The sequence below is a fragment of the Emydura macquarii genome, unplaced genomic scaffold (genome assembly GCF_026122565.2).
Source record: "Emydura macquarii macquarii isolate MOO-44397 ecotype Brisbane River unplaced genomic scaffold, CSIRO-AGI_Emac_v2 contig_1477, whole genome shotgun sequence".
Taxonomy (NCBI): domain Eukaryota; kingdom Metazoa; phylum Chordata; order Testudines; family Chelidae; genus Emydura; species Emydura macquarii.
Window position 1 is genome coordinate 14,980,623 of NW_027131614.1, and position 27,535 is coordinate 15,008,157.

At 39.9% G+C, this 27,535-nt stretch overlaps 1 long non-coding RNA gene across 1 annotated transcript; it reads right to left on the bottom strand.

The window, feature by feature from the left end:
* Nucleotides 1-3,856: 3,856 nt before the first annotated feature.
* Nucleotides 3,857-23,084, bottom strand: LOC137156843 (uncharacterized). Its single transcript, XR_010920925.1, has 4 exons — nucleotides 23,000-23,084; nucleotides 7,269-7,306; nucleotides 5,468-5,597; nucleotides 3,857-3,991 (listed from the first exon to the last, which is right to left on the bottom strand). It is a non-coding gene; the product is annotated as an uncharacterized lncRNA (long non-coding RNA).
* Nucleotides 23,085-27,535: the final 4,451 nt, after the last annotated feature.

A 27,535-nucleotide genomic window follows, 5' to 3' on the forward strand; every position in this document is an offset into this window, starting at 1 on the left:
GGGAAATGGGATTTTCTGTGCCAATTTTTGGACAAGGCCATTGTTTGAATGAAAAACTTCAACCAGCTCTAATCTTTGTAGCGATAAGAAAAACCCAAAACATCTGGTAGTTCTGACTGGATGTTTATCTGAAAATATGAGGCCAAATTGTGTCATTTTGCCACAGGCCCAATGAGCTCAGGGAAGGATTCTGCCAAGGGATAGGCAGCCTCTGGAAGGTGATGTAGTGAAGCATGTCTTCTACTCTGTTCTTTTGGTGCACCAGCCAGCCTTAAAAAGGTAGCAAGGACTCAGTCCGGCATCCAATCACGTCTGTGGAAGGAGACCCCTCAATGCAAGACCCCATTTTCAAATGCCTCATTGACTGACAAAATTACATTCTGTTAGGAATCTTCCTATTCCTTCCTGAGCCAAAGGTCAATTTCTTCTGGAAAGTTTCACATAACTCTGTGGGGCTGATTTTTTAAGATCTGAGCATGAGCAGATAGTATTTTTTACCAGATACATTTTTAGCTGTCTTTTTTGCACTTAGATAACTTTTTTTTTTAAAAACCTCCTCCTTCCAATGTCCCCAGGATTATCTGCAATGTGATCTAGTGCACTGAACACAGGGTTGAGTTAAACTCAGAAAAGCCTCTAGTCTGAAGGGAAAAAATGCTTTTGAGGCTGACCCTTCTGTGAAGATCTCAGCAACCAATAACACAAGACACAATTCTTTACCACATGGACAGTCTGGAAAAACCTCAAGGACACAGGACTGTAAGATACATGGTTAGTTACAGCCAATGGGTGCCAAATAAAGACACTGTTGTTAAATGTTCATAATCTCTCTCCAGCTTTCTCTTAAGCAACCATCACAATAGTTATCTAAGCATTGCCCAGATAAACTATACTGAGTAGTAGTACTGGGAACAGAAAAAACAGAGAATAATTATTATTAGGAGGAGGAGTCAGAATTTGGAAAACATAAAAGTTCCTTGAGGCTGTGAGAATGTGCCAGCTCCAAAGGAATAAGAAAAGAAAACCTAAAAACACTTATCAGCTGGAACTGCACCCATTTACAAAATGGGCACCTTAGGCCCACAGCTTCTTGCCTGTGCCAAATTTAAACAGCCGGCTCCAGTAAGCCACATTCTGGAAAAGTTCCTGTAAAAGGGCATCCTTACACTACAAGATGCCATAAAATTACAAAGGACAGTGCTGCTTGAGTTTCATCATTGTACTACATCTGTATAATAAAAAAGCATCTAGTTTATATTTCAAGTGGAAGCTGAGAATTCCCCATAAGAAAATATATGGATAGTGAATTTCAGCTTAGTAGTTATTTTCCATCACCTTTATCTGGAATTTAACAGTGTATCATACTACATGTATGTAATGATTTTTTCTTAACAGCCCTATTTTTGTATTGAATAAAATGATCTATATTAGTGATATAATTTCTTCCATATTTATGTTTAGAACAATTTAAACGTATTCTAATACTTTAAAAGTATTTAGTATTCATATGGTGTGTGTGTATATATGTATATCCATAGTATATAGTATTATAATAGTAAACTATATATAGTTTTATAGTATATATAAAATTAAGAGGGTCCCCATTATGTTAAATTATAACAATAAATGAAAAGCGATGTGGCTGAATCATGATCAGCAGAGATTTCAAACATTGCCTTTCAACTCACACACCGGTGGCACTCTCTTCATAAAACCTATGTTCTCATCTGTATTTTTAAGTATGTTCTAATCCAGCCTTTGTCAGCTGTACAAGCAGTGGGGCTTTTGGTTCAACAGCACTGATTTTCCAGTTAAATGTGTAATGCACCAGATGGAAGGATGGACCCCTTGGAGACATCATTATTCTTCACCTATCAGTCAAAAACTACAGAGAGAGAGTAGCTGGTTCAATCACAGTTCTTTATCTTCATTCTGATTCCTGCAATATTTTCAAATAGAGCCAAGTGCTAATGCATTCACACTATGACCAACAGTTTCAATTCTAGCACTGCCAGTTACATAAGATCTGAGTTTAGTAAACAAATTTCTCCTGCTTTCAACCATGTAAAACTGTGGAGGTGGAAGGGCACCCATTAGTGATGAGATATACTACTGCCCTTGTGGCCAATCTGGGACTATGCGGAAATAGGCAATGGCTATAACGCAAAATGCAGCTAACTCTAGGTTCTCCCAGGAAATTTACCAATGGTTTTCCTCTATAGTCTGGACAGCTCCTATGGGTAATTAAGGTTATAAAGGTGAAATAAATAGAAAAGTGATTAGTTAGCTTCAACTCCACTGGAAAAATGTATTCAGAGAAACTAAATCCAGGACTGAGGGAAACTTTTCTTTAGTAGGACACTACTAGGTCAAGTTTGGCCCAAAATTTATTTTTTGGAAAAATAAATCTTTATAAAACCAAAGATCAATGGAAAATTTTGCTCTCCATCAATATTATTTTAGGCCCTGAGCCTCCAATTGACTATGATGGCCCAGGTGTGCCCCCCAGCCCCAACAGACAATTGCAGAACTGAGTCCATAAATCCTAAGAAAACTCCTTGGTTTAACAAATAGATGTGCTCTACATTGTCCACAGTCCATATGTTGCAGCATTGCATTAGTGTATTGGACCTTGAAAATGAAATGGACTACGCTGGTGCTTAGTGCATGTCTGTGGACAACCACCAGGCTACAGATTCATTTTCATGCTTGCTCCCTTTTACTGGCCTGAGGTTAAAGCCTATTCCACTGTGGATAAACTAGTGAAAGAATCATTGGGCCAGAGAGAGAGGAACAGCTTCAACAGGAAAAACTGAGGGAGTCCCCCCCTGGCCAAGATCTCATAACCTAGGGCACGCTTCTGAGAGGGGGCAGTGTCCAATTTAAATCCTTTCTTCTCTCAGGTGGCAAGAGGACTTGAACTGGGGATATCCCACATTCCAGATGAGTATCCTTACCACTAGGCTAAAAGTTATGCATGAGGTCCTCCACCCCGGTTTTTTGCTAAAACAGCCAAGGCACCTAATGCCAAGAGAGGGTTTGCAGCTGAGAATCCCAAAGAGAGGGTGATGTCTCCCTACAGGCCTGATTTAGTCACCTAACTCCAAGAGATGGGTGAGGCTTAGCACACACGCCTCAGCTTGTCATCTCCCATTGGCTACTTATGCAGGGAGCCACCTTACATGCTAGTTCTTATGAATCCTGTTTTAAGGAGGCTTTCCCTCCTCATTCACTCTATAGGGAGTGAATTTAGGCTTTGTTAATCCCAAGGACTTTCTAGGCACCTAAAAGTTAGTGTGTGTGACGGGATCCCCCCCAGCCCCTGGATGCAACCTGGAAGCTGTGGAACTGCTGTGCCCCCTTTGCCCTTCCAGCCTGGGCTGAATCCCAACCATGCCTTGCTGGTGATAAACAGCAGACCCCTCCAGGCACTGTTATCACCCAATGCACCAGTAGGTGGAACCACGCACACAACTGAGTTACATGAATGCTTTCCAGCCACTCACGAACCAACAATTGATAGCGGCACCAGCCAATTCCCCTCAGCTCCCTAATCCTGCACTACAGGAGCATACCGTCTTGCCCTGGACAGACGGCTGGCCGATGCAAGCTCATTATTTAGTCTGCCTCTCCCTCTATGTGAAGAGGTCATGTACCAGCCTTTGAGGAATCTCAGCTCAATTACAAACACTCCAGCCAAGTTTTAGGTAAAATTATAAAACAGATTTATCAACTACAGGAAGATATATTTTAAATGATTACAAGTGGTAGACTAAAGAGATCAGGGTTGGTTACTTTAAGAAATAAAAGTAAATTTTACATTCTAAGTTCTTATACACTAAGCAGGATTTAAATCAGCAACATCTCACGCTGATTGATGATACAAGCAGGCTACTGATTCTTGATACACGGGTTGTTTCTGAAAGGGGATGGACAGCCCAGGCTGCAAAACAAAGTCCTTTGTCTTCCAGACGTTACTTCAGGTGCTGAACTGGGGAGTGAAGACAAGTGATGATGTCACTCCCCCTCTTTTATAACTTCTTCCAGCTTGGGAAATATCTATGCATGTGACGTGTGGAGGAGCCTTCCCCATTGGTCAAGCTGTCTCCATTTTGTACATGCTTCCGCTCTTAAGTCTTTTGGGATGGCCATTGAGAGAGAGGATTCCCCTTCATGGGCCATCAGCATGTCTAGCTATTCCATTGTTGTACCTGAAAAGCTGGTTGTGGGTGTTTCTTTACAACATCTTTCAGTAGCATACACATAGCAAAATTTCACAGCTTCACATACCGTGATAGCACATACAATCCAACAGGATATTAATGTTCAACTGATCAAGACTTTTAAAATGATACCTCACAAGGCATACTTCGTACAGAATATATCATAATTATATGATGGGGGGAATATGGGGTTCCGGGGAGCTGTTTTGAGACACAGAGTGTCACAGTGTGGTGATGCTCAATGTCACCATGCCTAAGCTACCCTTGTGAATCTAGCCCAGGATAGTTTTTACAAGTGGCTTGTTACTTGGTTAGAGAGCCTACATACTGCGCCCCACTGGGGGCACCACGTACCAAGTCCCTCCACGCCCAGCACATGGGTGGGAGGACAATGGACATCACTCCTGCAAGGAATGAGGAGGGGCAGAAGTATTAGGAAGACAGGAACCTGTGTCCATCCTGTTCACCACTGCCTACCTCTTTCTGGTCCCAACCTGCCCTCTCCTTCCTGGGGACTCTGAACCCACGAAGTACACAGCAGTGTCCAAAAGCAGGAGGGGAGGAATCCCTTCCATGTGGAAGTTGGTAGATGTGTATGGATCGCAGAGCACTAAGCATCCCGTTACCACACCCTATAGTTGAGATGGCCAGTGTGGGTCAGGCATAATTGTCTGAAACCAGTGTTTGAAAACCCCATTCTAGTCTCTGTTAATGGTCTAGACTACAGTGTGCCTTAGAACACATGTTTAAAGTATTTTATGTCCATTGCATAACATGTTGGCAGGCCCCATTTTAAAATGATCCCAATAACATAATTTGTCTCAACCTAGAAAAGGCCTAACTAGGGTTTATTAAGCCCTTACTTAGACCAAGAGCATTATCAAGCACATATCTAGCACATGAGGCGTTCTGCTTTGCAGACAGAAGGCTCACAGAAGTTTGTTGCAGCAAGTTGTCAAACCTTGATCACTGAGTCACATCTGTTCATATTCTGTTTCTGTTGCTTGAGATTAGAACTGGTCAGAAAACAAGACCATTTTTCAAGAATATTTTAGCAAAAAAATTGTCACTTTTTTCACGGAAAAATTTCTCAATTTGAATTTTTTTGACTTGCCCTGCTCAGAATTGATAGTTGCCCTTTTATGTCTTTCCTGTAGGGGGTTGTTTATTTAAAAAGAAGGCAATAGAACAGTTCAATGATTGAAAGATTGAATTTTCTAAAATGATTGGCAGTGCTGTCTTACTTGTATTGATTGATTAGTGATGTGGTTATCGAACTGTGGCCCATGGACCATCTGTGGTCTGCAGAGGACTTGTGAGTAATCTGCAGAGGCTATCACGTCACATGGTGATGGCTCTCCTCCTGATTTCCAGCTGTTAAATTGAATTAAGGGAAGACAGAAATACATTAAATATTTTACGAAGCCAACTTTTCCATGAAAGCAATTTTGCGAGGAAAGATTATTTTTGCATCTGAAGCTATGCTCTTTTATAAATAATAATGAATAACTTATTTATAGAGCTCCACCCTCATCGTGACTACTGAGGTGCTTGGAGCATTGTACAACATCATAAAAACACGATCAAAACAAAAGGAACCAAAGTTCACCCTCATTAAAGTTGAACCAAATACAAGTAATATTGCAGATGACAATAGGATCTATATCTGTAATCATGGCCCTGAATATATATTTTTAAATATAATATTGGGATTCAAAATATGCAGTGCTCAGATTAAACCCACATCGTGTGTGTGCATGTGTGTGTATAGTCTCTCTCACTCACACATTTAGAATGTATTTTGGCCTAACTTTATCAAAACATATTTAATATAGTCGCCTACTTGAAATCATCTCAAACCTTAATCATTTAGTCCCATTTATGACTTGTCTTGCAGATTCTTTTGCCTGAATAGCACCCCACTGAACCTGGAACAAATTGCAGGATCGAAACCTTAAGCTTTTGCAGACAGCTGCATTCTATCCTTTGAATTTCAATGGCCTCCATCCCAAAGCATTGGAATACATCTGACATATTAATAAATAGTGAAAGGAAATATTAAATAATCAGAATGATTTTACTGTAATCATATAATCACAAAAATTCCATCTGATCCATACTGCAGTTAAACTCTAAGTACTTTTTTTTAAATCCAGCCAGACACTACTACTTCCACAATGTAGGCTTTTAAATATTTAAGCCTGGCATGCAAAACAAGTGAGTAATATGACCCCTCAGGCAATAGCTAAACCATCACCTCTTACAAATAGGTTAAATAGATTGAAAGAGAAAAATACAGGGAGGAAAAATAATGGAAAATGTATAGCAAATGTTAGGCATTAGTAGCAGCTGTTTCTGATAAGGTTCAGATCTTAAACTATTAAAACAGGGAAAAACAGATTAAAACTGTTGCTTTGATGCCTTAATACAGTATCTATTTAATTTGAGATTACATAGTTCTTGAGGCATAAATCCCTAAATATTTTTGTGAAATCCTTTAACAGCCTTCAAAAATATCACAGAATAATTTGTAGAATTCACTCTCATGATCCCATTTTTAGACATATACCAATAGGTAGATGACTTGCAAGTGCAAAAGAATTGAGCCTGGCTTTGGATTTTTACCTCTAGTAACAGCATTCACTCAAAGCCATGGGTTTCAAGCACACTCAGACGGAACAGACGCTACACAGTAATGGGGAAAGTTCATGGGTGACAGGGAGGGAATGGGGCAGATGGATATGAACACGTTCCATTAACAAATGGTTAGATTTGATTTGTGTGTGTGCATTCCTCACTCTGCTTTGAAAAAATATATTCCAATATGCCACTTCACTAATTAAACACTGTATCATTCACAGAAGCAAAATACTGACATAAGATTGCAGAGGTATGGGCCTGATCCGAAGCTCACTGTAGTTAATTGAAAGGCAACGGAAGTGAGTGGAAAGATCTTGGGCATTTTTAATGTGGCCAGTACTGTAGTGATGAAGACACAATGTACAGACATTAAAGAACATAAATTCCAAACAAAAGAACACTTACCTCCATCTCATAATTTTTGCTGACTTCTTTGATATTTTCTAGATGGGAAACAAAAAATTGATAATAGGCTCTTCAGACAGAGATCTAACAAGATGCAGAGGCTGAAAGCTGAAGGTAGACAAATGCAGACCGGAAATCATTTTAATAGTGAGGGTAAATAGGTAATGGAACAACTTACCAAGGGTTGTGGTAGATTCTCCATCATTGGCAATTTTTAACTCAACACTGGATGCTTTTCTAAAAGACATGCTCTAGTTCAAACTGGAATTAATTCAGGGATATCCTATGCCATGTGTTATGCAGGAAATCAGACTAGATGATCAAAATTGCTTCTGCTGGCCTGAATATCTGTGAATCTGTTTCCAGGAAGGGTGTTGCTGGCCATTCTGTAGCCTTCATTGTCATCAAGGGAAGACTTGTGCAAAAAATGGTATCTTGTGTTCTGAAGGAGGTAAGACTTAAACTCATTCTCATCTCTAGTGGCAGGGAATGTCATAGTTGGGGCCTATGCCTGAGAATGCCCATTCTCCAAAGTTTGCTCTTGGGCTCCAACAACTGTAACATCCTAGCTGACAAAAGTTTTGTGGGAAAATATTGGGAAGAGAGACTGTATCTAAGGAAGCTTATGTCCCACCCAACTTTAAGGAGACTCTTAAAAATCTTCAGAAAGATCTGAACATGGATTACAAGTCAGTGCAGAGTGAGGGAAACTGGTATGATATACTCTGCTCAGTCTATCATGCCTAGGAAGTGGATTTGTCAGTTGGACCAGCTGAGGCCTCTGTGTCTGTTGGTGGGTGTCTGTGCATATGTATTATATATAAATACACATGCTGTATAGCGGGAATATATCAAGGCTTTTTAAAAATCCTGTGTTTATTAATTTACACATATTGCTCATGAATGACAAAAGAAAATGCAGTGACAAGTCACCCAAACCATCAGTCCACCCACGTGTAAATAAATAAAATATTGCAAGGCAGATCTTGTTACTCAAAAATATACAAAAGCATGTGGCCAGATAGCCCTCTCTATTGCATTTTGAACATAATCTTTGGTTCTAAAATAACTAGGCACATCAAATTTTTACACAGCTTGCTTCAATAGCATCCTTCAGTAATTTATTACAATTCTAGTATAGCATGGAATAGTTCTGCCCTAGTTCTCCACTTCTAATTGACTAGTTTTTAAATCATCCTCTATTTCTAATCTCCTTACCTGGGAGTGACTGTAAGAACCCCTCACTGACAACAGTCAAAGAGTTCACTGTTGTGTAACAGCAACTCCTAACAGGCCTAACACACTCACTACACCTAGCACACTGCTTTCATGTTATTTATCCATTAATGATGTCATATAAATTCTCTACTAAAACCTTATGTCATACCGAACCTCATAATCATTGAGATGTATGTACAGATGACATTTAAGGAACTGAGTATATGTACCAAAAATATGTTTTAAAATCTGTCAGCAGCCAAAGAGAGAAAAACAGGTTTCTTCCAGACAAGAGGTAAGATGTGTATCTCTGTCTAAATGTAAATTAAGCATTGAAAGCCAGTGCAATGGAAGTTCCAATTACATACTGAGTCAACAGGAAAGGAGCACACCAGATAATTAACCATAGGGAGCTGCTCTGCATCTGGGGGCAGAAAATGAACTTTTGGGAATATAAAGGGAAGGTAAAAAATACACCCTTTTACCCTTCACACCTGAGGAGGTAGTCAGGCAATATGATTACACTCATGAAAATAGGTGGTTGGAAGCACCATAAAGGACATCTGGGTGAGATAGACTTCTCTGGGCAGAAGGTTAGCCTGTTTAAATTTAATCTCTAGAAAGTAGGCTATGATTTTGTTTTATAACAAATTTTTCCATTATCCTTCTATGATTTCTCTTAAATCTTAATCTTTGATAATGAACTTGTGATTGTTTTCACTATAAATATAACTCAGTGCTGTGGTGTCATACAAAGAGCTGATCCTGAGTTGAGTCATTCAACCTGGTATATATACTGTCCTCCTGGGGATACCAAACCCGGTATTTATGTGAGTATTCATTGGATAAGGAATTGAACATTACAGGGAAACATTTTAAAGGGGCTCAGGGACTAGAGTGCACCTATTGTTAATCTGCAAGGCAAAGTAAAGGCTGGTTTAGCCTTCTGGAGAGTGCTTGAATGGCTAATAGACTGGAGCTGTCAGGAAACTGACACCCAGTTAAGCACAAACAAGTCTTCCTCTCACTGGAGACAGGTGGGTAATGAGTTGACTCTCAGTCCTGGGAACTCTGAGATCTGTCATGCTGAGTAAAAGTCATACATTATAAACCCTTTTCAGTTTTGAAAATTACCTTTACAATAACACACTATATGACACATCTGCAACTCCTAATAGTTTAGGGTGAATTCAAATCCAACAACTCGAGATCATAGATTAAATCTTGATTAGATTTTTTTTTATTGCACAACTAGGGAAAGCTACCTTTCCAATAACATGGTATGATCTTCAACTCCTGCAAGAGTATCATAGAATCATAGAATCATAGAATATTAGAGTTGGAAGGGACCTCAGGAGGTCATCTAGTCCAACCCCCTGCTCAAAGCAGGACTAACCTCAGCTATATCATCCCAACCAGGGCTTTGTCAAGCCTCAGCTTAAAAACCTGTAAGGATGGAGATTCCACCACCTCCCTAGGTAACCCATTCCAATGCTTCACCACCCTCCTAGTAAAAAACTTTTTCCTAATGTCCAACCTAGACCTCCCCCTGCAACTTGAGACCGTTGCTCCTTGTTCTGTCATCTGCCACCACCGAGAACAGCCTAGCCCCATCCTCCCTAGAACCCCCTTTCAGGTAGTTAAAAACCGCTATCAAATCCCCCTCACTCTTCTCTTTTGCAGACTAAACAAGCCCAGTTCCCTCAGCCTCTCCTCATAAGTCCTGTGCTCCAGCCCCCTAATCATTTTGGTTGCCCTCCGCTGCACTCTCTCCAAATTGTCCACATCTTTTTTGTAGTGGGGGGCCCAAAACTGGACACAGTATTCTAAATGCGGCCTCACCAATGCCGAATAGAGGGGAATAATCAGTTCCCGTGACCTGCTGGCAATGCCCCTCCTAATGCAGCCCAATATTCCATTAGCCTTCTTGACAACCAGGGCACACTGCTGACTCATATCCAGCTTTTTATCCACCGTTACCCCCAGGTCCTTTTCTGCAGAGCTGCTGCCCAGCTCGTCGGTCCCCAGTCTATAGCTGTGCATGGGATTCTTCCTTCCTAAGTGGAGGACTCTGCACTTGTCCTTGTTGAACCTCATTAGATTTCTTTTGGCCCAATCCTCCAGTTTGTTTAGGTCACTCTGTATCCTATCCCTACCTTGCAGGGTATCTACCACTCCCCCCAGCTTAGTGTCGTCCGCAAACTTGCTGAGGGTGCAATCTACCCCATCCTCCAGATCATTAATAAAGATGTTGAACAAAACCGGCCCCAGGACCGACCCCTGGGGAACTCCGCTTGTGACCGGTTGCCAGCTAGACATGGAGCCATTGATCACTACTCGTTGAGCCCTATGCTCTAGCCAGTTCACTATCCATTTTATAGTCCATTCATCCAACCCATACTTCTTTAACTTGCTGATAAGAATACTGTGAGAAACCGTATCAAAAGCTTTGCTAAAGTCAAGGTATATCACATCCACCGCCTTCCCCACATCCACAGAGCCAGTCACCTCATCATAGAAAGCAATCAGGTTGGTCAGGCATGACTTTCCCTTGGTGAATCCGTGTTGACTGTTCCTGATCACCTTCCTCTCTTCCAAGTGCCTTAAAATGGATTCCTTAAGGACCTGCTCCATGATCTTTCCAGGGATTGAGGTGAGGCTGACCGGTCTGTAGTTCCCCGGATCTTCTTTCCTCCCTTTTTTGAAGATGGGCACTATATTTGCTTTTTTCCAGTCGTCAGGGACCTCCCCTGTTGCCACGAGCTTTCAAAGATAATAGCCAATGGCTCTGAAATCACCTCAGCCAACTCCCTCAGCACCCTCGGGTGCATTGCATCCGGCCCCATGGACTTGTGAATGTCCAATCCTTCTAAATAGTCTTGAACCTGTTCCTTCAGCACTGCGGGATGTTTGCCTCCTTCCCATTCTGTGCCACCCAGTACAGCAGTCTGGGAGCTGATCTTGTCTGTGAAGACAGAGGCAAAAAAGGCATTGAGTACCTCAGCTTTCTCCACATCCTCCGTCACTAGGTCGCCTCCCTCTTTCTTTAAGGGGCCTACACTTTCCCGAATCTTCCTCTTGTTGGCAACATGCCTGTAGAAACCCTTTTTGTTCCCCTTCACGTCCCTTGCTAGCTGCAACTCCAATTGTGCTTTGGCCTTCCTCATTTCATTCCTGCACGTTCGAGCAGTGTTTATATAATCCTCCCTAGTCATCTGACCAAGCTTCCACTTCTTGTAAGCTTCTTTTTTTGCGTTTAAGTTCGCCAAAGACTTCTTTGTTAAGCCAAGCTGGACGCCTACCATATTTGCTATTCTTTCTGCACATCGGGATGGTTTGCTCTTGTGCCCTCAATAAGGTCTCCTTAAAATACAGCCAGCTCTCTTGGGTTCCTTTCCCCCTCATATTAGCCTCCCAGGGAATCCTGCCCATCAGTTCCCTGAGGGAATCAAAGTCCGCTTTTCTGAAGTCCATGAGTAGGATGAGTTCAACCAAGAACTAAACCATAGCATAAGAATCTCCCCTTCGCTCATGTCTAGAATAGATCCCAGTAAAGTAAAGCAGTTAAAAACATGAGTAATCACATCCTTATTCCAAAAAGCACTTAAGCAGATGCTTAACTTAAAGCCTCTGAGCAGTCCCTTTGAATTTCAATGTAACTTTTCACAGGTGTAAGGTTAACTACCTGCTCAAGTGCTTTGGTGAATGGGGCAGGGCTACCTATGTGCTTAAAATTAATTGTGCTTAAGAGCTTTGCTAAATCAGGGCTGGAAGCATCTGCTGAGATGGTCCTCCAGCTTGTTCTGGGATCCAGGGAGGTAAGAGGCCTCCAGGTGTATGGAGTGAGCTATGCAGAAATCCCACAGCTTGAGGGCTTCTCGACAATGGGGAGAGGAGCATACTTCATCCTGTCTGTTTATATAAAACATTGCTGTTGTATTGTCCATCAAGACTAATACACATCTGCCTTGTAGATGGGACTGGAAGGTTTGGCATGCTAGGGGAACTGCTTTCAGCTCTCTGACATTGATGTGGAGTGATAGCTCTGCTTGAGACCAGAGGCCTTGAATCCTGAGTGTTCCTAGATGCGCTCCCCACCCCAATGCTAATGTGTCTGTGACAAGACACAACGATGGCTGGGGTCTGGAGAAGGGCATTCCCTTGCATACCGATTGAGGGTTGAGCCACCACAAAAGGGACTCAGCGACCTGAGGGGAAATCAAAATTACCATGTCTAGTTTATCTGTGTGTGGCTGGTATGTGGATGCCAGCCAAGCCTGGAGAGGTCTGAGTCTCAGCCTTGTGTGTTGGACTACATACGTGCAGGAGGCCATGTGACCTAGGAGCTTCAGGCAGCTCTGTGCTGTCATGGTGGGAAAACATCTGAAGTCCTCTATGATGGAGGCGGGTCTGGAAGCAAGACCTGGCAGAAGTGCCTTGGCCTGGCCTGAGTCTAAGACTGCTTCTATCAATTCTATTCTTTAGGTAGGGGACAAGATCAACTTGGGTATGTTTAGCTGTAAACCCAATGTACTGAAGGTCGATTGGATCAGGTTGACATGTGCCTCTATCTGCTCCCTGGAGCAGCCCTTGATTAGTCAGTCGTCTAGATACAGGAACACTTGTACCTATTGTCTCCTTAGTAATGCCATGACAACCGCCATACACTTGGTGAACACTTAAGGGGCCATTGACAGGCTGAAGAGGAGGACTGTGAACTGAAAATGAGTGTGGTTTACTAATGAACCTAAGGGACCTTCTTTGGGATGGGACTATTGATATATGAAAATACGTATCCTTCAAGTCAAGAGTGGCATACCAGTCCCCCGGATCCAGGGAGGGGATGATAGCGGCCAAGGATACCATGCAGAACTTCAGTTTCTTCATGAATCTGTTGAGGTTTTGTAGGTCAGGAATAGGTCTAAGGCCCCCTTTGGCTTTTGGGATTAGGAAATATCAGGAGTAAAACCCATTTCCCTTTAGTTCAGGAGGAACCTCCTCTACTGCTCCTGCTCTTAGGAGCCTTTGCACCTCCTGCATATAAAGTTGCTTGTGAGAGGGGTCCCTGAAGAGGGACGGGGAAGGGGGATGCTTGCCAAAGCAAGAGAAAATAGAAGCACCAATAAGCATCATGAGTGGTAAGAAGGAACTGAAGAGGTGGCAGGTCAGCAGGGCCCTATATGTGGCGCCATGGAGGTGCAACTCCAGGGGGCGCCTGTACCAACACGACAGGCACTGCTAGGGGAAAAAACCTTCCGACGACTGTGCACACCTACTTGGGATCGACATGAGGAAGTGCTCTAAGAAGAAGTAAAATCACTTTTTTCTTCCCAATGCGACACAGGAACCAGTGGAGCATAAACACAAGGACATGAGAGATAATAAATTTTAAAAAAGGCCTTCACATTTCCCAGGGAGAGGCAGGAAAAAGCTATCAATCAGCCACTATTTAAAAAATAATAATTCTGGCTTTTATCTTTTTAAAATATATTTTTAAGCTTGATCATAATGAGAGTTGTGAAGCTTTCTACCCACTAAGGCAAAACATTAGCCCCTTTAGCCCAGAAATTGCTGGCATTCAACACTTTTGAAAACCAGGCCATAAGAGATGGATCTTGCAAAGTGCTGAGTGCCCTCCCCCCCAGCAGTTGCTCAGTAACCTTAGCCCCCATCCTCTCTTAGAATTTAAAGCAAAAAGGCAAAATTGTGATTACCTAGTCTGACCTCCTGCATAGCGTAGGATGTAGAATTCTTGCTGTGGTTCTTGCAACATGCCCATAATTCCTGGCAAAGTTGGTCATCTGTTTTAGAAAGACATCTAATCTTGATTTAAAGACCTCACATGATAGAGGAACCACCACATCCATAGGAAAGATGTCCCAATGACTAGTTACCCTCATTGTTAAAAGTTTGCACTTTCTAATAGACTAATTTCTAGAAAGTTTGCACTTTCTAATAGACATTCAGCACCTCCCAAAATATGCTCAGCCCTTTGCAGGATTGAGTCCTAAGAACTGGGGTTCTCTTTAAATCAAACATGTCTGGAATCCTAGAAAGAAAGAGCTACCCAACATTAAAGCTATTGCAGATTTGTCCAGACCAATAATAAAATAGAGATATTAATCCCATTTCAAAATAGGTCATAATTTGTACTGCCACTGACTCACAGTGAATAATAAAATCTAGACAGGTTGCATAACTTTCCTGTATCTCAGTTTCCCCATAGATAAAATGGTGGCAGTAATCTGTATCCATTCCAGTAAACCATATATGGTGAATCCCCTACTTGCATTACTTCAGTGGGACTCCTCAAATGAATTCCCTCACCCATACAGATGAGGGTTTCACCATCAAGCCGTTGGAGTGAAAGGCACTAGATATATAGTTGTAAGTGCAGTACCTTAAGATGTTGATGTTGCAGAAAGCAAATGAAGGTAGGGTGTATCAAATAGTTCCAAAACAATATAAAATAAGGAGGGACAATGACTATGTGGTACCTAAGCAATGTGGTTCCCATACTGAGAAAAGAGAGACTGTTTCTTTGTACTGATTTAGAGGGAGGCTGCCAAGGCATATCCAGTAAATTACTATTGTCCAGAATCATCGGAACAAGCATCTCTAAAAGGTGAATTTGATATACTGGAGAAATATTGCAATGATTGTCATATGATAGTTGAATGGAGAGTAAGGAACCGTCTATGGAATTTGGGAGCATACGTCAGACTGGGTAAAGTTTTTCATGTTTTGTCAAAAAGCCTGAGGCTTTATTCTCTATTGGAATTTACTCTTCCAGATGGCTCAGAATGCAGGCTCTAATCTTGGCTTGTTCTGTTGGCATGTAATGTTTTCTAACGTTATAGAAAGCACAGCAACAAACTGAAAGTTTTATAAAAAATACGATTTGGGGGGAAAAAAGGCAGTAACTCATATTAAAGAACAGGGTCTGCAATGAGCTAAAAAATGAAAAATGAAGAGGAAAGCTTTGGCAGTGAAAGCAGGGAGGAAGCATGTGCAGAACAGCATAAACAATTGCATTTTTGTGCTTTGTTTGTATTTAGCTTGATGCTATATTCAAACACACATGCACATACACGCACATACAGAAAGTCCAAACAAAATGTTTGAGGAAACTAAAACCTCTATTGCCTTCAGAAATAATTTCTTTTTATTTAATTTGATTCTTAACCAAAATAAATTTGAAATTTGTATTCATTTTTGTCTCCCTTTTCCTGTTCCAGCTTTCTGGAGTCTATAGTTTGAAGAGAAGGATTGTATCCTATACATACTCATCCTCAAAGTGTCTCTCCTGTAGAGACGGATAGGTGTTTGATAAACCTGATTACCCTAACTAAAGGTTAGATTGTGTTCTACCTTACGCAGCAGAGGAAGGGAGAGCAGTCCCCTGTCCCCACTTGGTTGTTTGACCTACCCAGATATTGGGTCTGGTGCAGAGTGCAGTTTCTCCTCAATAGAGGCCCACTCTCCACATGAGCAAATGTGCAGTGAAAGGATGGAGGGGGCAGTGACGATGTAGAAAAAGACAGTGAGGAGGTGGAGAGGGGCAGGCCATACATGGAGCTTTGACCACTCCCCCACCACTCCCTCCACACACCAAGAGTAGTTAGGCAGTCACCAATGCTGAAATGAGCTGTACCCTTTTAAAGGCTGCTGTAACTTACATGCCCCTTGAACAAGAGGGGAAAGTGAAAGGAGTGGGATTCTGATTTGTATTTCTCTGAGAGGCCTGCTCCTAAGGCGGAGAAGTTACATACCACCCTTTATTCCAGGCTTACCCTAACGGCTTAACTCAGTGGTTCTCAACCTATTTACCATTCTGAGCCACATATGCAGCTCTCTATGTGTTATGTGGGCTGCATCCACATAATATATATATTACCAGTATGGCCCTGAGGATGTCACATAGGCCGCAACTGTGCGCTGATAGGGCTGCAAGTTGATCTAACCCTAATTAAAAAATAGCCAATCTACCTGTCGGGAAGTTATGAGTTTCCCAGGTGTCATCATAAATGTCATCACCTCAGGAAACATTCCTAAACTTCTCATCAGCCAATCAACACTCTTGAATGTTGTCATGTCACAACTAATGATCGCCTCCTGCAATGTCATTCAAAATGGTCTCGTGAATAGTTTCAGGGGGAAATCAGGTAATCAGACACACAGCCAACTCACTGGTCTGTCTGTTCAGTGGCATTCAAACTCTTTTGGACCAAGGAGCTCCATCTCTACTCTCTGCCAGGAAAAAAACAAACAAAGGCAAGGACTGAGAAAATGTACATGAAATATAGTTCTAATGACCTCTAAACATTTTTATTGCAGTGTCAGAACCTTTTCTCCTCCCTATTTCTCATGCTTGATCACACAGAGACCAATCAAAATGATTTTACTGCTGCTGCGTATCCAGAAAGGATTGTTCCCTGAGCAAAAACAGCCAGGCTGAAATCCTGTCCCACTAAAGGCAATGGGAGTTTTGCCCTTGATTTCAAAGGGACCAGGATTTCACCTTCTCCTGTTTTAGCTAAATGACTCAGGCTTTCGTTTCTTTCTAAAACTGCTAGTTTGGGTAGATGGTGATATAACATGTCCATGAGATCTGAGGTACATAGAAATAAAGAGAACAGTAAGTAAATTTTTGTCTACTTGAGTTGTACCCCCATATGCTCAGAGGATTACAAACAATCTCTAAGGGTTAAAATCCCGCTTATATCCCTGGGTGGGATGCCCATAGCTTGGGTCCGGCCATGCAGAAGTAAGAAGAAGCTGTGCAACTGTTGCTCTCCCTTCCTAAACATGTAGGTGAGAAATGGGCAAGTAGCGATGGAATCTGTCCCCAGGCCTTGGATCTGCCCCCCTTCCACTCCTCAGTGTGCTGGAACATTTGCTTTTCATATCTATCTGCAGTGAATAACTACCCTTGGAGGAAGTAGTGGGTGGGAAGCAGAGAGGGAATTGTGTCTCCCTGAGCCACATTGCCTACCCTGGGATGATGCAGCAACGTGCTGCTATTTAATATGGACTGACTAGGTGACACAATTGAGCCCTAAATAATTAATTGTGGGCCAGATTCTGCCACTTTTACTTGTAGTGAGTAGTACCTTATTCCACAAGCTGTCTCCATTAATTACAATGGAACTACTCGTGAGCAAGATACTACTCAACATAAAGGTGACAGAATCGTGCCTTGTATCTTTAGTTGTGGTTCTTGTAGAATTCGACAGAAATTACAACCAACAGCAGGAGGAACGAAAGTCAACTTGATTTGGGTTCAGATGGGGCTAGTAAAAAAGGGAAAACTAAATCACAATTCCTGCTTAGATGAAACGCATATATTTTGACAGAATTTTTAAGCCTATATTTTCTGAATTAGCATGCTTGTCCAAATATCACTATGCTTAGAGCACAAATGACAGCAGTCACAAAAAATAATACAGGCTGTTGCTATATATACAATTTTAATCTTTAAGCTTTAAAAGCAAAGAGTTGTTGGATTCAGCCAGTGCTACTTAAACTACACAGTAAAGACAAACTTGTTTTTAACAATAATGGCAATTTAATGCTTTCAACCATTTGGATAGAAAACAAACAGATCTGTCGGTCTCTTTCATACACAATCTTTACTCTATATGCCAAATGCGATTGTGAAGTATTTTAAAAGGACTACAATGTTAGAAGCTCTACTGCATACCTTCACTTAGTTTGGTCTCTGTCTGTATATAGACAGATAGATACCCTGTTTATGATGTCTATATATACAGAACATAACCATCATCAACCTATATATTTCACAAACTATGGTGGAGGCTGACTTGGTTTTGCCATTGGGGGATGTCACGAAACTCCACCCATACTTAATAACTTAACTGTGTCCATAGGAGCCGTGGCCCCGATTCAACATGATATTTAATCACATGCATAACTTTAAGCACCTGATTAGTCTCATTAGCTTTAATAGCCCAGATTCAGCAAAACATCCTTGTTTAGGACAGCAGTTAAAAAAAATGTTTGAGTACTGTCCTGTTACGGAGGGATTTAAGCAAGTGCTTAAAACCCAGGTTTTAAAGGTATTTAAGTGCTACTGCTCTTAGCATTGTGACACCTAGCTGATCTAGGAGCCGAAATTGCATTTTCAGAAGTGATTTAGGCACTTAGGAGCCAAAATCTCATTGTCTAAATCCCTATTAAAAGTGATAATTAGGCTCTGAAATCAATTAGCATTGCAACACTGAGAGCAGCAATGCCTCAATAGCTTTAAAATCTAGGCCTAAGTACTTTTCTTAATTGGGGCCAATACAACTACTTGTGCATTTGATTTGATGAATCAGGGCTTGAAGGCCAGATTTTCAGAGGTGAAGATGCAGATAGGGACCTCAAGGAATTTTCTAAATGTCTAGGTAGGTAGGCATCAAACTCCCATTGAAATCAATGTTTAGGCATTTTTTAAAATCCCACTAGGCACCTATTCATATCTTTAAAAGCCTAAATAACATTGAAAATGTATCCATTAGTTATTATGGGCCTCAGAAGGGGAGAAGCAGAGGGTCTAATAGAAGCCCAAAAGGCTAACAAAATAAGCCATATATGTGGAATAAACAGAAAGTGAAGGGTGTTGTTATGTTAAGTTTGTATGTTTTAAAGATCTTCATAACTCACTTGTCGCTTGATAATCTAATAACTTTGGTCAGTTGAGGACAAGAGCATTATGGTTTGCTGTTTTCAGAGCCAAATTTGATGGGCTATCTTTTCTACCATATTGCCATTGCTATAATTCCAACTACTAAGATAATATTTTGTGCTTCAGACCATCTTTCTCTGATGTCAATACTAAGGTTATTGTAATAGGTAAACTGGTTATGAAGGACTCAATAGCAATAAAAAATACATAAATACGGTCATCACTGTTCTCTGTATTCATCTTGTTATTGAAGAAGCAAATTATACCATAAATTAAATCTTATTTATGACATTTTGCACACATATAGATCTCAGTGTGAACTCAAGAGAGCATACTTTATGTGAACTCTGTAGTCATTATATTTTTTAATTGATTCTTCTTTGTAATACAGAATAAGTTCCTAATGAATTGATGGAACACTGTCGGGTGACTGGGAGGACGTGGATTATTTTACTACCTGCAATTCCTGTGGTTGTTAATCAATGGCTTTTTAGTATTTTAGATAAATTATCTGTCTTATGTTTAGAAGATTGAGATTAAGACACCAAGAGAAAGTCTGGCTACTGACAAAAGAAAAAAAAATCATCATTTTGGAGATCTCACATAAAAAACACAAAATATTTTGTAGCTCCTCAGATTTTTAATTTACCATCATGGAAACAATTTGTCATGAAAACAATAAAGATTCTTCTCACAAGTGGTGAGAGATCCACCTGTTTATAACAACAGAAAAATATTGCCATTATCTCAGCAAAAGCTGTTTTTGCTGGAAGAAAGAGCCAAAACTTTGCCCCATTTATAATACCCAAGTTCTTGGGGATGGTCACAAAAATCTGATTTGACATGCAGAATAACGAGGAAGCACAAACTGTTAATTTTGCATGAGTTTAATTTCAGGAATAGAATTAAAATTTGTATTTAATAAGCATGCTGGATGAAATACTGGCCCCACTGAAGTCAATGGCAAAACTCTCATTGACTTTCAGTGGGGCCAAGCAGTCACCCACTATGTCTGATACAGTCTATTGTTTGCTGAAGAAGCAAATTACAAGTTAAGTCTGATTTTTCTGAACCAGGTCCAAACAGCCTCAAACCCTGTGGGAAATTCAGATCTAATTTTTCTGTCAAAGAGAAACTAATACAGACTGTTCACAATTATTTTAGGTACTTATATGGCCCTTATTACCATACCTTCTGAGTATGTTTAACAGTTATCCACACAACAATCCTATGGGGTAGGGAAGTAAAACTATCCCCATTTTACAGAGGGGGAACTGAGATGCAGAGAGGCTAATCTACGTGCCCAAAATCACACAAGAAGTCTGGTGGAGCAGGGACTTGAACGCAAGCCTTAGGAAAGTACCTTAACCACTGGTCCATCCTTCCACTCTCCCACCTGAGCCACTGGAAATCTGTAAAGTGTCAGGGCAGGTATGCAGAAATAATATAAAGCAAACAAGAGCAAGAGCTTTTAATATAGCTACATACCTAAAACAAATTTAAAACAAACAAAACCCCCTCATGAAATGAGGTTCCATTCAGGTCTCAGAAACTGGATAAGGAGCCTTCTTTTCCCAAAGGCAGTTTCTTCTCCTTCACTTCTCAGTGGTATTTTTAAAACTCTTTTTCGTTGGGGCTAATTGAAGATGAGACATTAAGTGACTTGCCCACGATAAGAGAGGGAGTCACTTCAGAACCAGAATTAGGACGCGGGATGAACAAAATAGTCGGCAGTTACATATTTGCTTACTGGAGAGAGCATTGTACATCGTGTATGAATGTTTCAATATATTCAAAGTATTTTCAAGATGATATATATTTATACATATTGTATGGCAGAGAGTGCATTTTGAAATTCATCGCTTGGATAGCAGTCACACTGGATGCAGTTTATGCTATTTTTGTTAGAAAATGTATGCAAATTAAATGAGAAGTGCTACCTCAATACTTGGGCTGCCAGTCGAATGAAAGGATTAGCATTAATACACTTTTGTTTCTTAAGGACATGCATTGTACAGACCTTTTGTATTTTCTTGGTGGGAAAAATATGTCAAAAAATTAATATAATCCTAAAAGAAGTATAAAATGTAGAAAGGGTGACATGTATCAGCTTGGAGAGCACAGAGTACATCCACACTGCCAAAAAAACCAACAGCCCTGTGACAGCAAGTCTCAGACCCTGGGTCAACTGAGTCAGGCTTGCGAAGCTCATGCGATGGGGCTAAAAATAACAGTGTAGATGTTCTCACTGGGGCTAGAGCTCAGGCTCCGGGACCCACCCCTTTCACTGGGGTTCATAGCGGGGCGCCAGTTTGAGGGGAAACATGAACATCTACACTGCTATTTTTAGCTTTGTGTCATGAACCATGTGAGCCTGAGTCAGTTGACCCAGGGCTCTGAGACTCACTCTGACAGGACTTCTTTTTTGATGTAGATGTACTACTCTAAGAGTAGTCTGACGAACTGCATCCGACGAAGTGGGTTTCTGCCCACGAAAGCTTATGCCCAAATAAATTTGTTAGTCTTTAAGGTGCCACAAAACTCTCACTGTTTTACTCTAACAGAGCATTTATTCTCTGGCTTTTTTTTTTTTTTTTTTTTTAAAGGTTTCACATGTCTACTTTGATTCGTTACCTAAATTAAGCATGTTGCAGAACTGTCTTATTGTTGCAGAATGACATTTCCCGTTACATTCCCCCCTCACCCCTGCCCAACTCCTTTCTTGAACTTTCTGCTGACTTTAGGACATCAAATGTGGCAGGAGCATATTTGCAGAACAATTGGAATACTGAAAATGGCTATAACAAGCATAATCTACACTTTCCATAATTCAGCCATTGGCTTTGTTCTGGGGCATGACTGGAAAGGCAGCTCCCTCTCAAATGAGAGACAGTGTGAGCCAGACCAGATGGCTGTTGACCTTGAGGCAAGAAAGAAATGGGTGGGGGAGATGATTCCCAACTGTGCTACTCATTGCTCCAAACACTGACCATATCTGAAACTCACCTAAATCTCCCTCACTCTTTGTGTGCTATCGGGAAAACTTTTGCCTTTAATATTATATATTTTATTTTCTATAATACATGGACTTAGTTATTTATGAAGGTAAATATGTAATATATTAATGGACGGAACAATGCACTTTATTTTCTTGTATTGTGACTAACAGCTTAATACAAGTGACAGTGCAGAGAAGCTATGCAGCTTTTTCTATTGCCCTACCTGCAAACACTATCCCTTAGAGCTGTTTGGAAAAATTCAGACGGAAGCATTTTCTGACAGCAAATGCAGTTCTGATTAAATTGAAATGTTTTGTGAAATGTGTCAATTTCACCAAAAATCATTTAGGAAAAAAATCAGAAAAAAATTCCAACAATTAAAAAAAAAAATGATTTCAACATGTCTGGAATGAAAGGTTTCAATTTTTCATTTTGAAACACATTTTCATTTCAATTTTTTTTTAAATGTCTTCTATTTATATTACAAAATAATATCAAAAATTAAAAGCTCAAATTGAAACAAAATGTCAGGGAGAAAGAACATTTTGACAGCTTTGAAACAATTTTTTTAAATTTTGCTTTACACAATTTTTAAAGTTTTGAGTTCAATCCAACTTGAAATTAAGCCAGATTTCAAAATCTCAAAATTCTTTGTGAGTCAAAATCATCATCCTCTGACCAACTCTACTATTCATTCATTCATTTGTGTTAATCAGTGTGACATCTGACTTAGGTCTGATCCAAAGACCACTGAAGTCAATGGGAGTCTTACCATTGACCTCAATATGGTCTGGATTAGGCCCTTAAAGCCTGAATCTGCTCACCTTTAGTTAAGCAAGTAATCACAATGAAGTCAAGGAGACTAACTCACACCAATTAAGAATTATGCCCAGTGGTACTTCAATTCTGCAGTAGACTGTTCATGCATTTACCGCTGCACCTGCATGAATCAAACAATTACAGTCAAAGTCAAGAACATAATAAGTGACACGTCACACACACACACATCTTTGAAAAGAAATTGTACTATCATAAAATTTGACAAATTAATATATTTCTAATTTCTTGGCCATGAAATAGCTGTGAATTTTGACTTGATTAAATATTTTAGCTTTCACTGTAGTAGCAAGGTCATCGGTTTCTTCTGTCAATTTCAAGATGGGTTCTGTACACTCTGTTCTTTATATGCAATAGTTCTAAAAAATATCAAGACATTTATTATTCTTGAGAGAAAGTATTGTTGCTGCATTCTATAGCACTTTTAAGTAGAACAAAAATCTTTTAAGAGTATGCTACTTTAAACAGCATCAATATGTTGCATAAATATACCATAGTACTGGTAATGACTGGGAAGTTATAGCTGTATTCCCTTGCTTAAATAATTCTATCCAGGATTTGGAATACATTCACAACATTGCTTTGGACCACTATTACTTAATTTCTACTAATACTGGTATATATTACTGTGTACCATGTTCATCTAGCTATTTATATGCCATACAGGAACAATCAGTCCAGAGATTTTGCACATTTACTGTACAGTTCTCTTTCTGAATTACTCAATTTTCTGTGTTCTGATTGGCTGTACTAGATTTTTTTCTTCTGGAGCCAATTTGTCAGTACCCACAATTTGTACCTGGGCAGAATTTGGTAAATAACAAACAAAACAAACGCCTCTTTTCATAGTTAAAAATAGCAATATTTTGCACTATTCAAAAATTTGTGAATTTGACTTTCTCGGGGCTACTCCAACAGATAACACTTCAGGATCTCTCTCTATATGTCCTATGAGAATGTTGTGTGTTTGTTACATGAGATTCACAATAAATCACTTTAGATGTTACACAGACCTTCATAATCATATGTACATTACATTTTGGCAAAAATCTTCATACAAATAATTCAGAATCTATTGATTTTGGGTTATAGAATCTGATATTGAAACTGGACCCAGTTCTGCACTGAAAGATGCATTATGAACTGTAAAGATGCATATGGACCAAAATGGACCTTTCTCAATGTCATGATTACTCTTTTTTTCGTTATTTTTCTGCACTGATATCCAAGCAACTCATCCTGTATCTGTTCAAAAACACAAACAAGGCCAACTAGCACTTACCATACCTTTACCCTTCAATATTTGCAGATTATATTGAATTGAGAAGAAGAGTAAATAATGAGAAACACTGCAGTCCAATATAGGAGGACATAGAACATTTAAGTGCCTTGGCTAACAGATGGCAAATATGGTTCAGTACGGATAAATGCAAAATAATGAGCTTTAAAGCAAAGAATATAAAAGAGGAAATATCTGCTTACTGGAAAGGTATTGAGGCATACTGATCAGAAAAGAGATTTGGGAGTTATTGCAAAATATCCCCGCAGCACTGAACCCAATGTACAGCTGCAGCGAAGACAAACAAGATACTGAGTTGTACTCCTAGAGAAATACATTGCAAATAAAAGCAAGAATTATGTTCACATAAGGCACTAATACATCTGAGAGCATTGCACCATACTGGCCACGATATTTCAGAAAAGGAACAAATGCAAGCAAAGCATATTCATCCCACAATACGCAAAATAACAGCAGAGTACAAAATCAGACTGGAGAAAAAAAAATTTAAATGATCTGTGGGGAAAACAAGATAATTGCATTTGCAAATAATGCAAAAATGACAACATCCAATGTTTTTATTAGAACATTGGAAATAAAAAAGTATAAGGAAAGTTGTTTATGAAATAATATATTATGAATACAGTTTTCCTTAAAAAGCTCACTGGACAACAAGCATAACTGAATTCAAGAAGTGACTAAATGCCTTTCTAAACAATGAAAGCATAGATAAAGTCAGGCATGGGAACAAAAACAAAGCAGGGATGAAATATGATTAAAAATAATACAGTACCACTCAGTGACATCAGCTGAGATTGGAGACCCATTGCATTAGGTGCTGTACATACACAGAGCAAAAGTAAGGTTTTCAAAAATATGAACCTAAAGTTCTAAATTCTTATTTAGACTGCTAAAAATGTGACCTGATTTTCAAAAGTACTGAGCACACAACACCTCTTATTGAAGTCAATGGGAGCTGCTGGGGGCTTGGAACTTTTTGAAAATATGGCCCCACATGTAGGTGTACTGCAAACATGCATGCACCTACCTAACTTTAAGTGTGTGAACAGTCCCATTCCATCGACTTTAATGGGACTACTTGTGTGCTTAGAATTAAGCACATGTGTACATGTTTTCAAGGCCGGGGCCTTCATATGAATTTAGGAGGCTACATGTTTTTAAAAACTCTTGGTCCTTTTGTCTATCAGTTTTCAAGAAGATAGAAATTTGCCATAAAGCTTTGTTCCCTCCATTCTAAAAAAACTGCAAACAGTTCTTCTTGTAAAATAAGTACTGTATATCTTTAGTCCAACTACCCACCTGGACTTTGCATTCAAATTTAGTCTCAAATTTTTATAGAAGGAGGTCTGAAGAACTAATTTAAAAAAAAAAAAACACCAAACACCTGAACTTCAAGGAAGTCCAGATACAAACCTCTTGTCTAGCCTCTCCCCTCTATAAAGACCAAACCAAAACTCTGAAGATCTGAACACAACCAAGAATTGGAGAAATTCGGCTCCGGATCTGAACTTTGTAGGTCTATATGGGCCTAATCCAAAACCCATTCAAGTCAATGAGAGTCTCTCCACTGAGTTCAAAGTATTTCCATCTGTAGTTAAGCTCTTTGGAATAATTAGCAATTCGGTGGCTGATAAGCAACATCACCAAACCTTAGTTAACCCTGTCATATTTTTAAAATACTACCTTATTACAGCTTCTATATTAGTGAATTAGAGTACTATTTTTTTAACATAGACTTCCCCTATCTTTTCAAACACCCTTGCTTTGGAATCAAACTTTTTTTTTCTTCAATCAATATAATAAAACACAAAACAAACATGACACACATTAAATGCTGGCTAACCAATAGGTCTCAAAATATAACTGTAAATGTGGGATCAGCATTGAGAGGGTGTGTTTCTAATAGGATCCCACAGGGATTGGTTCTTGGGCTATGTTATTTAAGGTTTATTAATGACCTACTTGAAAGAAAACCTAAAATGATCATTGATAAAGTTTGCAGATGACACAAAAATTGTGGGATTAGTAAATAACGAAGGGAACAGGTCACGGACATAGAATGAACTGAGTTGGCTGGTAAACTCAGTGCAAGCAAAGAATATGCATTTTAATACTGCTAAATGTAAATACATACATTCTAGGAAAAAAGACCATAGACTATACTTATAGGATATCTCGGTAAGCAGTGACACTGAAATATTTGGGGATCCTGGTGGATAATTAGCTGAATGTGAGCTCCAAGTGCAGCACTCTTTCCAGAAAGTCTAATGCAATCTTTGGATGAATAAACAGCAGAATGTCGAGGAGTAGAGACGATATTTTATCTCTGTTTTTGGTACTGGTGCGACCACAGCTGAAATGTTGTGCTCTGGTGTCCACAGTTCAAGAAAGATGTTGATAAACTGGAGAAGATTCCGAGAAGAGCCATGGGAATGGTTAAAAGATTAGAAAACATGCCTTTTAGTGATAGACTCACGGAGCTTCATCTATTTAATTTAACAAAGAGAAAGTTGAGGGGTGACTTGATTACAGTCTATAAGTTTCCACTTTGGGGAAAATATTTGATAATGTGCTCTTCAATCTAACAGAGAAAGGTATAACATAATCCAATGGCTGGAAGCTGAAGCTAGACAAATTCAGACTAGAAATAAGGCTTATTTTTTAATAGTGAGAGTGATTAACTTTGGGACAATTTACCAGGGCTCGTGTTGGATTCTTCATCACTGGCAATTTTTAAGTTTAGATTTTGTTTCTAAAAAATATGCTTTTGGAACTATTTTCCCTGGCCCGTGTAATATAGGAGTTCAGACTAGATGATCACAATGGTTCCATTTGGCCTTGGTATTATGCAGTGGCATCAAATCAGTTATTTATTGAGTGAAAGGGGCAAATTGCTTTGCCCCTTCAGCCCTGGCAGAGACCCAGTTCTAGTCCCTGATAATTCCCCCCACTTTTCTCCCACAGAGACCCCTGGTATCGCTTGGCCGGGAAATCTCCTTTCTTTCTTATCCACACAGCATATGAGGCAATGCCAGCAGAAGTCAAGTTCTTGGCAGACTCTCCTGCACTCTGCTGTACTGGAAAAGTTCCCTGTTTGCCAGGTCACAACACCATTTGTCCCAGATGCCTTTCTGTCTGGATGGAGGGGAGGAAGGGGCAAATTTCAGTGGTGTTGTGACCATGTGGCCAGACCAATGCTTTGGACCACTCCGGCAGGGGCCAT